Raw genomic sequence first — 11,277 nt, 5'->3', positions numbered from 1 at the left:
TTTACACACTCTAAGCTCCATCCACCTGGTGTGATTGGAAGAGAAATGCAGGGAGGCTGGTTTAACTCTGGTTTTAGCTGGGACCCAGCGACAGATGAGTGTGTGTTTCCATGTGGAAAGAGAGAGAGAGAGAGAGAGAGAGAGAGAGAGAGAGAGAGGGGAAGGAGGGACGAGAGGACAGAGATCGAGGGGAGGAGGGAGTAGAGAAAGAGAGAGAGTGAGTGAGAGAGCGAGAGGAGAGGAGAGAGAGAGGGAGGGAGGGGGTTTTCGCTCAGCCCCCGGCAGCAGCAGCAGTGGCAGTGGCAGCGGCGGCAGCAGTGTGTGTATGTGTGTGTGAGAGAGGGAGAGTGTGTGTCCTGCTCGCGTTGGGCTGAGGAAGAGGAGGAGAAAGGACGTGCTTCTGTTTTTCCCACTCATTCCGGATCCTCCAGTGTGGATAATGCTCCGGCTTGATTCCTGCACCTCCACTGATCCCACTCTCCACTTCTGACAGTGAGGAAAACAGCATTCTTCCCATTTTTAGGGACAAAATCAAGGGACCGTTGGGACTGGACTTGGACAGAGGAGGCTTATCATGATCTGAGGAAAACATCTGGAGTGATTGATACCTGATCAGAAGAGAGAGAGAAGAGAGAGAGAGAGAGAGAGAAAGAGAGAGAGAGAAGACGGTGCGGGTTCCTCTGGGATGTTGGTTGAATGTTAAAGAGAGGCAGCAGCAGCAGCAGCAACACTGGTGGTGGTGGAGTGTGTGTGTGAGACGTTAATGGGACAGCGAGGACTCTGAGTGTGACTGAGCGCACAAAAAGGTAAGGAATGGAGCGAGAGTGTGACTGCCAGCGAAAAGCAAAAGAGTCCATCCTTCACACACACACACACACACACACACACACACACACACTCGATCAGTGGCATATTCCCATTCTCAATACATGCATGCATTCTCTAAAGCAGTCAGCTTTCCATTCTGACTGTAAATCCATGATTAGGATGGGGCAGAGAGCTCTCACTCCTTAAAAAGTCCCTAAAACAAGCCCTTTACTCTCATATATCCATATATGTTCGCTTTATAATATATGATATATATTTAAGGCCAATCTGCATGCAGACACACAGACACTCAGTCAATGGCATATTCCCATTCTCAATAAAGGCATGCATTCACTGTGGGCAGTAATCTCGACCTGACTGTAATTTCAGCTCTTACTTCTTAAAAAGTGTCTAAAAGCAGGCCTCCCACACCGATACACGCCTTTATTATCGGCTATAAAATGTGTTTATATATTTCTTTAAAGCAGCTTGTGTTAAACTTCTTCTCAAGTAGCATCAAGCAGAACATCAGGCAACTATATGGGCCAAAACAAGCGCAGCCTCACTTCTAACCGAGGAATTTAGGAGCACTTTCTGCTAAAAATAGCCAGTTTTAATTCTAAATGCTCGGTTGATGCTCTGTTCGCAGCGGCTCAGGCTTAAATGTAGTGCACTAAGCCAAAAGTCGTGTCTAACGGCAGCCGGGCTGCTGGGCTTCGGCCAGGGACAATAATGCAGGACGTCTGCCTTATCTATGCTCACACATACACACATATATGTAGATGCACAGCGTGTGAGTTTTAACATCTGAAGTCCCTGATGGAGTCGCAGGGAAGATGAGCTGTGAGTCCCAGTGAAGGCGCGAGAGACGTGAGCGAAGCAGTGTGCCGAGCACAGGGACAGAGTAGAGCTGTGAGATTGCACAAAACAGGTCACACGTTTGATTGGAGCTTAAAATGCAAACACCAGGAGTTAAGATTGCTTAAATCTACATTTTACTGTTTTTTAATGACTGTCAGGGCATTCGAGGAGCTGTGCAGGTTTGCTCAGAAGGTGAGAATACTTTTCAATTTGTTAGGCTTTGTGAAAAAAAGTGCCTCCAAGGCCGTAAATGTGTGTCCTTGCCAATGCATGCAGTGCTGGATGGTTTGAAAAGTGATGGAGGGTTTAAAAGTACAAGTTCAGGCGCTTTAGAGGTGATCAAAAAAGGAAACGTTTTTTATTTTTTTATTTTATGTATGTATACATTTTTTTATTAAGCTCAAAATTTGCATGCAAATATAAGGCATATAATATATATATATATATATATATATATATATATATATAGCAAAACATGTCTATATATGTATGTTTATATAATGTATATAGGTATCTATAATGCACCTTTTATGTATAATGATATATATTTGAGTTATATGTATATCTCAAAGATAATAAACTAATCCTAAAACAGTGGAGAACAGAGAAAAGAAAAAAAAAACAGAGAGAGAAAAAAAAGAAAAGAAAAGTGTGCTTCAGGCGCTCAATAGAGGGTGCTGTTGTTCTTTTCAGCTTCAGCACAGGCTGAAAGGGCCATTCAGTAAGATGGAGCGGCGGAGCCGGCCTAGCCAGCGGTCCCCCGGGGACGCTGAATTCAATCTAACACAGAGCGGGGCCTGCGCTGTGGCACTTTGTCAGGATTAACATCTTTCTAGTCAGTAGCTTCTGTTACCTTTGGTGTCACATTACCACCTTGGAGTAGAGCAGAGGGAGGAAAAATGAAGCGCGGGACGCTTCGGCCTGGGCGCCTTCTTCCTCTGCCACATTACTGCGGGTCGATAGAGGAAGAGACTCCATCATTTCCAGTAAATAAACACATTTGTTATTTCCACTGCTGAGCCTCCTTCTTCCTCTCCTCCTCCTCCTCCTCCTTCTTCCCCTGCTTCTTCTTCTACGTGGTCTTCTCTATTAATTCAGAGAATGACCTTGTTGTCTCACCGGCTGATTCTCTCTTTATGGCAACTTTTCCAACTGCTCCATGTATATGAATATAAACCTAGCAGACAGGAAGACCTGAAAGCCTTGAAGCCTCCAGAGACGCGACAGGTCTCAAACACAGCTAATTAAAGGCCTCGCTTCTGAAAAGCCTGAATTCAGCTCATCTCGAGTCAGAGCCGGGTGATAGCGAGCAGCAGACGCCTGGTTGTAGATTATAGATTTACCAGTCTCCTCTTTATCCATATCTGTCAATATCTGATCCATTAAAGCAGTTCTGATCATTTAAATGCATTGAGAAAGCTTTGTGCACTGTGATTGGTGAATGCATTTAGAGCGTTATTAATATTCACCCTAATGAGAGACTGTAGCTCTGCCTCCTCAGTGTATATCACAATACCTACATTTAGAGCGTTATTAATATTCACCCTAATGAGAGACTGTAGCTCCTCCTCCTCAGCGTATATCACAATACCTACATTTAGAGCGTTATTAATATTCACCCCTAATGAGAGACTGTAGCTCCTCCTCCTCAGTGTATATCACAATACCTACATTTAGAGCGTTATTAATATTCACCCTAATGAGAGACTGTAGCTCCGCCTCCTCAGTGTATATCACAATACCTACATTTAGAGCGTTATTAATATTCACTCTAATGAGAGACTGTAGCTCCGCCTCCTCAGTGTATATCACAATACCTACATTTAGAGCGTTATTAATATTCACCCTAATGAGAGACTGTAGCTCCTCCTCCTCAGTGTATATCACAATACCTACATTTAGAGCGTTATTAATATTCACCCTAATGAGGGACTGTAGCTCTGCCTCCTCAGTGTATATCACAATACCTACATTTAGAGCGTTATTAATATTCACCCTAATGAGAGACTGTAGCTCCTCCTCCTCAGTGTATATCACAATACCTACATTTAGAGCGTTATTAGTAAACCCTACATTTAAATGTAAACTGGGTTTTAATGGGAGTGTTACCAGCCTCCTGTAAAGCTCCTTCAACCTCTCGGCAACAGTAGCTTTGGATGAACATCTTTGTGGGCGGATCAAAGTGGGTCAAAGCCTTGATCCTTGACCACCCCTAACTGGGCATCTTTAGATAAATATATCTGATGGAATGGTTGATTCCTTCACAGATGAGGTGTTCTCCTAATGACTGTCATGGGTCTCGCTCATCCAGATTAATAACACTGACTCACCCCATCTGCTCTGGCAAAGGCTGAGGACGGCTGTCTGCTGGCATCGTAACGCTGCAACAGTTAGACTGCACTCTTAGAGATGGATGCTGTTTTTGTTCATGTGACTTCAAGACTGATATGTAAATGAGCTCTGTTCTGATTGGTTGCCATGTGCTTGCCACTATTAAGAAAAACGCTCTTCATAACTTCATAAGCTTCATGAGTGGGTTCTGAGATGTTCTTCTTAAGCTTTTAAGAAGGTCCTTCACACATGTGCTTCTTCTGTGGCTTCTGTGGAACCTTGATTTTTAAGAATTTCCAGAGAAGCTCATTGGTTTCTACAGTAGAGATGGTGCCAACCTACCATGCCCAGGTCAGCGTGATGTCGTAGCTACTTCACCGAGCGCGAGGAGCCCGAGTAGGAGGAGGGATCATGAAATTTCATGTTTTAATTTTCCTCAGAAGAATTATTAATGATGTACTTGACACAGAGTAGAGAGTCATAGCTTCATTTATTCAAAGGGGTCTTTATCGTGCTGCTCTGAACGCGGTTGTGCTAATCACTGCGTGGGTGCGTGGAACACATCCTGCTCACCCTGAAGAGCAGCAATTAGCAAAGTTGAAATAGACGTTGCCTTTAATATGGTTGCATTCGGAGCACAGTGTGTTTTTATTTGATTTTTTCCCACATATCAACAAACCATTAGTAATGATGCTGTTTTGTCGTTGTTTTTTTGTTTTTCTGAGAATGCTCTGTATTGAGAATGCTGGTGATGGACTGTGCATCATTACAGCATCATCTGTGTGCAAGTATAGATTCATAGAGTCATAATTATAGCTATGTTTGTGGGTTAAGATATTCTATATCTCCAAATGTTTGTGGACACCTCTTCTAATGAGTGCATTCTTTAAGCTGCACCCATTCCTTAGAGGTATCTTTGAAGTTTTTAGCCTTTTCAAACTAGCTGAGGTTCTTCTTAGGTAAATAGCAAAGCACTTGTAAGTCGCTCTGGAGAAGATGTAATTCCTGACATATAGGACACTCTGGAGCAGATAAACATCAACCTATCAGTGGGCTTGAGGGGTATAAAGCCCCCCAGCAACTGTGTGGAACTGTGTTCTCTGGAATAATGAATGGTGCCCCATTCAATACATTTGGGATGAGCTGGGGAGTTGGAGATGAGGTGATGTGGTGATCGTGCAACATCATGACCTCATGTCTTCTTCTCTGGACAGTAGAGACAGTTACTCCTTGATTTCAGAAGAAGCAATAGCAATGAGCAGGTGTCCAAATACTTTTCTCCATATAGTGTATAACGAGTCTAACAGGCCTCCACATTCATTCAGCTTTTTAACCTCCAGGACAGCGCTGAACAGGTCAGTGCTGTTGTGTATTTTGTTAACACAGCTTTGCAAAGAGGGTGCTTTTTTACCCTGCCAGTGTCAGGCCTGCTCTTTGATCAAATGTGCATTATCATATTGCTTTCCTTTAAGCCTCGCCTGGAACTGCAGAACCCAGCTCAGGTCTCCTAGACTCTTTTATCCTGCATTATTTTATGGGGAACAAAAAAACACACGGACTGCAGGAAAGTATCTATTAGAGACGGCTACGAATGCTCTGGTGAGCTTAGTGTGGTTGACGTGATGCACTGGCTTGTTACCATTGAAAGAAATGACATATATGATAAACTTCACTGGTGCAACTTATTAAGCTCAGTTGTGTAATTTTAAAAAGTACCATAGACGAAAAAGCTCAAAGGTTGTGCAAGGGGGGTTTGTAAACTGTGGGACTAAGTGCTATCTGCTATGCCTTTATACTAATGACCCATAAATAGACCCAATAGTTGGAATTATTTCCCAATAGAAATAAATGACCCAATAGTTTGTAGATTAACAACTAATTTTACATTTAAAATCAGCTTTGTAGGTGCTTTACAGTTCCTACAGGTTTGTTTCATGTTTAATATTTAGCAAATGTTTACAGATGTACAAACACTGGAGCAGTTCTTTAGCTGCAAAGATTGTAGCAACAGTTCCCAGCTCTGGAGACCATTAAAGCACTATTACTGGTCTAATCTTGCATATTATACCATTAGTCTGGAGAGTATGGGCTTTAATTGGCCCTAAACCTCGACATGTGTTAGATGTGATGTTTTCTCTTTTGTGGGGCAGAGAATGGGAAAATAGTGCTCTCAGTATTAGAGGTGCATTAATACCGGCCTAAGAAAGAGTCTGTTATATAAGGCCATAATGGGACCTGAAATTTCCACTGCAGCTGACGAGTCTTTTCTTACCCAGGCTCAGATTCTGCCTTAGCTTGTTAACACATGGGTAACAGCATGTTAATATGGACCAATATGCCTGTATCAGTCGGGATTCTGATAGATACTGCACTGTATACAGTATATAAAACAATATAACCTCTGACTTTATGAATACAATGAAGATTTAATGATGTTAATAACATGAAATAAAAAGGAAGTTTAAGTGCAGAAAAATGTGCAGAAATATGAAATATGTATAAAAAGCCATTGCAATGTGCTATTCAGGTGGGTCATTTAAATAAATAGTTATAGAATAAGTGAATGAGGAAGCTGTTATATAGACGTGTTCAGACGGATGAATTACTGGAATCTTCTGTATGATTTTAGTACATTGCTGTAATTACGGCAAGAAATGATTTATGATTTAATACATTTCAGCCCCTGAAAAGAGTAAGTCAATAAATAAATAAATAAGTAAATACAATAATACAGTTAAAAATATTGATTATATATTTTTCATATTTTTACAAAGTAACTTTGAATTCCTTTGATATAACTATATGTTATTATTGCATTTATATATATGAAGCAAGTCCAAGCTTTTGAACAGTAATGTATCATCACTGTCATTTTTTTCACCAGCTGACCTTTACATTTTATGGCAAATGCCTACAGAAATGTTTCAAAAAGACTTGCAATAAAATATTATCACACCGACATACATAAGAAGTGAAGAACACTCTAGAATTTGATAAAGTTCCTATTTTACAGTGAAGCCTCTCTCTCTCAGGAGTGTATTTAGGAGTGTGTTATTTGCCCCTGCATACACAGCCTGGCAGACCCTCAGGCCCTGGTCCAGCAGCAGTCGTTCTTTAAGGCCTTGTCCTTTACCTAAATCCCCCTTTTCTCATAATCAAGTGCTCGGCTTAATTTAGACCCTCGATGATAATTTATCTCCCATATGTGTTCATTAAAATACAGTCTCTGTCTTATCAAATGATCTAAAAATACTCAATCTTAGAGAACTATGGCCCAGTTGACCTTTAGAAAGAAAGCACATGCCACCAGGGATACAGTTATAGAGTCTGAACAGTAACAGTGCTGAGCTACACCTATACATCTTCTCACATTTAGTTTAGTTATTTCTGACTCATGGCTTTTTTAAACTATGGAGAAATTGTGTGGAGAGTGTAGAAATGGTCTGAAGTAGTTTTTTTTGGTGGGAAGAAATACGTCCTTTCACAATCAGAATCTGTTTATTTAAGTCTGTCACACATACAGGGAATTTTACATGGTATGAGCAACACAAGTATGACATGTTATAAACAAACAGACTGTTAACAAGTAAAGTTTTACACTGAGAGAGAAAAAATAATAATAATAACAATAAATAGAAAAAAGTAATAAAGTATTGTAATAAAAAAATAATAAGTAATAAAGTAATATATATATATATATATATATATATATATATATATATATATATATATATATATATATACATAAAAAAATTACATCTGTACAGCTGTGCAAATGTTATGCATGTCATGTTTGCCATGCAATGCAAATAATTTTTGACATGCACACAGATTAAAATACATGATTTAACCTTTATGAATGAAATGTAAACCATTTACAAGTGTGTGTATTTATCATGTAATAACATTGGAATAAGTATGTAATAAAGAACAGGATGTGAAGGAAAATAACCAAAGGTTAACTTTTTTGACCTATTTGACCTATAGAATTACACAACTAATGTCACATATTTACAATCCAAAAAAATCCAAAATTACTTTAAATCAAGCAATTGTTATAAAACCTAAAAAAAAGTTCTCCTATAAAGTTACCATTAGTACTATCTGTAGAGCCCTAAAGCTTCGGGCTAAATCATGGCTTAACTATCTGAGATCTTTTTGCTATTTTTTGTTTGTTTTCACACAAGTTGACCTTTACAATTCTACACCTTCCAACAAATGCCTACAAAAATGCTCCAAGATTACAGTAAATACATCAGTTCTTACAATGAGACACATTATTTAAAGCTGAAAACCCGTCCTTAACAACATTTCCCCTTTAAAGGTGATATTAACTGTTCGCTACTAAGGCTTGAGCAGAATCATGCTCCATGCTTCACCCAGGCTTGAATAATGGCATCATTTTGGCTGGCATTTCTGGCATTTCCTTGCCCGGGTACAACAAGGCTAAATCTATCGGGCAACTGCTCACTTAATGATGAGGGTGGATGAGCAAGGTTTCTGTAGAAGCGAGAGCACCACAGCTCCTGACCTTCAGCTCATAAGAATATTTCACAGATAAGCTCATGAATGCAGGACACCGAACAATATCACCATGGTTTCCATTCTTCAGCCACAAAAGGTAACTTTTGTTCGCTAATGCTCCACCGCAGAAGCTCAGCTTTTCCTCCCTCTAACTCTACCCTCAACATCTTCAGGCCAAACAGCTGATAATCACCGCCGAGCTTCAGATAGACAATCAGAGAGTTTCACCATCAGAGTTCTCTACTATATGCATTGGTTACCTACTTATCAATAACCATGACAACTCAAAGAATTATGCTTAGATGTTTTGTTTTTTTCATTACCATGACCACACACTGTTTTAGATGATCTAAAGAAGAACAGTTCTACATGCTCAGTGGAAAGGGTTTTAGATTCCCTAAAAAAAGGGTTGATTGACTTGTGGAACCTTTTGTAGTTTGGTTGAAAGCTTTACATCATAGAAATGAACCAGCACTTTTGTCTGTTGGCGTGGGCGAAGAGTGGGGGTGTATAGGTTGATCCCTAATGACAAGCTCAATTACACCCACTGTTAATCTGCAATAAAAGCTAATTGTTGGCTTCCCCGACTCCAATTCCACCCTCGCGACCATTCTTCAGTTTGGGGCTAATAAAACAATAAGAGCTCTGCTCGGGTACTGCTGGAAGCAGCTGGTGGGAGAACGTAGGCCCAAACATTCCTAACTGGGGCCTTTTTAGCGTGGCTGAAAGTGAACTAATATCTTTTAATTTACAAATCACCCACAGCCAGCAATCAGAGTGTTAAGTGTGCTAGGTTTGTTCATTATCTGGTGGCATATGGTAATCGCACATTTGCTTAATCAGCTGCTGCGTATTCCAACTCTTTCCCTTTCATCCTTTGCTGTGCTATTGGCAGAGTAAGGTTCAGAGCAATTAGATTTTTTTTTTTCAGAGGGATGTGTGCTCTTCAGTCTGTGGGCTAATTAAGTCTGTGAGAATATTGAAAGAGTTGAGGGAACCATGAATCAAAACCTCCTTGTTTTAATTCCAGGTGACGTGTATTCGAGTGCCGTCCCTGAATGGATCGGGGGACTGTGTTAATTATGACATTCTTCTGTCTTCAAATATTTACAGTATGTGTCGTCTCAGCAAACTTCTAGATTGTATGAGGGAAAATAGTGTCTGAAGGATGAGAACCGCACCAGATGCTCACTGTTTATCTGTTTAGTGACATGAATTCTGCTGTTTCTGAGTTGTTTGGGTTGCAAGAGTCAAGTTTCTACAAGAGATATTCCACTGTAACTGAGCATGTTTGAGGTTGGAGAGTCCAAACTGTGAGGAGAATACTTGCAAACATCGTCTGCAACGTCTAACTTGGTGCACCGTCAGATCTCGGCACTGGGTACTCAATTGGAAATTCTACTCAATCAGGCAAGTTCTTGAGTTCTTGCTCAACTGAATATGCCTTTGATTCAATCGGCCTAGTTAGACGTATCCTGAGGAAATTCTTGGTAATTCGAGACAGCCAGAGTCTCGGATGTGCACAGCAGCTTCTCTCAGCTCAATGGATCCTCCATCACTGGCTATCTTTTTCCTCCATTGTGTTTTCTTTGCGGACCTGCAGCCTCACACCTTCTCAATATTTCATGTGGTGGAGAGTCTGCTGGGCATGTAATGAAGGGAAGGTCAAGAGATTCGTCCAAATTCTCCTCCTACAAACAGCCGCTCTAAATGTCAGACAGGCCACGAGAAAGGAGGCTGAACTTTCTCCTTAAAGCTCAGTCAGGTTCCTCTTTATTCTCCTTCATCTCCACCCACTCCCTCCTTCGCTGTGTGCCGGCCAGCCTCAGTCAGAATTCACCTCAGACTTCCAACCTTTTCTTCAGCCAGAGTGACTTCCTTCATGTTCTATTAAACCCTCATCAACCCTGTCCCTCCTGTCAGTCATCTCGCCATTTATTTTTTTTTTATCTCGCCCTCCTGAAAGGAGTAATGCTGAAACTCAAAGTGCGTTTGAGGTGCTGGCTTAGCAAGCAGAGGCTCCATGCATTTTTATGAGAGAGCCGAGAAGAAAGGCTCCAAGGGTGGAGGAATCATATAGCCCAACAGCCAAACAGCCAGGACAGATGGTGGAAGGTCACTATTGACCACTGACTGTAGAAAACATGGACGAATGTGGTCCGGCTCCCTTCTGTTCTATAGAAATAAAGCCAAAACTGTCCATCAAATTTGCTTCGTAGTTCTACTACGACTCCAGGATGCCATGTCTCTTCCAGCCAAGGCTGTCAATCACTTCATTCCTAAGTGTAACCCCACCTTCTTAGGGTGTGCCAGTGCTAGCCCAGGATAACCTAACCATTACAACGGGCTGGAAAATTAGCAGACCTGCTCATCATACTGCAACCAGCCAGCAGAGGCACTAGACCTGCGGTTGCTTCACTGTCCATGCTTTCTACAGCCATTGCTAGTTGACTAGCCAGCTAGAACTGTGTATTTCTGCTCAGTGTCAACAGATTTGCAAATATATTCATCCTGCTAATCCCTAAGCTGATACAATGGAGTCTGAAGAACCAGGCTATGTTCCATTCTGCTGACCATCTGATGGGCACTCTTCCCCTAAAGACCGGGGCACAATGGTGGCTTTTTTTGGCCGGCCTCTCTTTGAGGTAATAAAAGATTTCAATCTGACACCAGTGCAGCTTTTGTCAACACTGAATAACAAGCAGGGCTAATTACAACTTAGTTAGCCAGCTCAGGGAGAGGCCTGGGAGGCAC

General features: G+C 41.2%; 1 protein-coding gene across 1 annotated transcript in view; it reads left to right on the top strand.

The window, feature by feature from the left end:
* Positions 1-34: 34 nt before the first annotated feature.
* cdh11 (cadherin 11, type 2, OB-cadherin (osteoblast)) overlaps positions 35-11,277 on the top strand; it is a 91,774-nt gene continuing 80,531 nt past the window's right edge. Inside the window, exon 1 of the mRNA XM_072671756.1 lies at positions 35-806. The gene's annotated coding sequence lies outside the window, so the exon portion shown is untranslated. The remainder of the gene's footprint in view (positions 807-11,277) is intronic.

Source organism: Salminus brasiliensis, chromosome 25 (assembly GCF_030463535.1).
Source record: "Salminus brasiliensis chromosome 25, fSalBra1.hap2, whole genome shotgun sequence".
NCBI lineage: Eukaryota > Metazoa > Chordata > Actinopteri > Characiformes > Bryconidae > Salminus > Salminus brasiliensis.
Note: the sequence above shows the minus strand (reverse complement) of the source record. Positions and strands in the feature narration are given on the sequence as shown.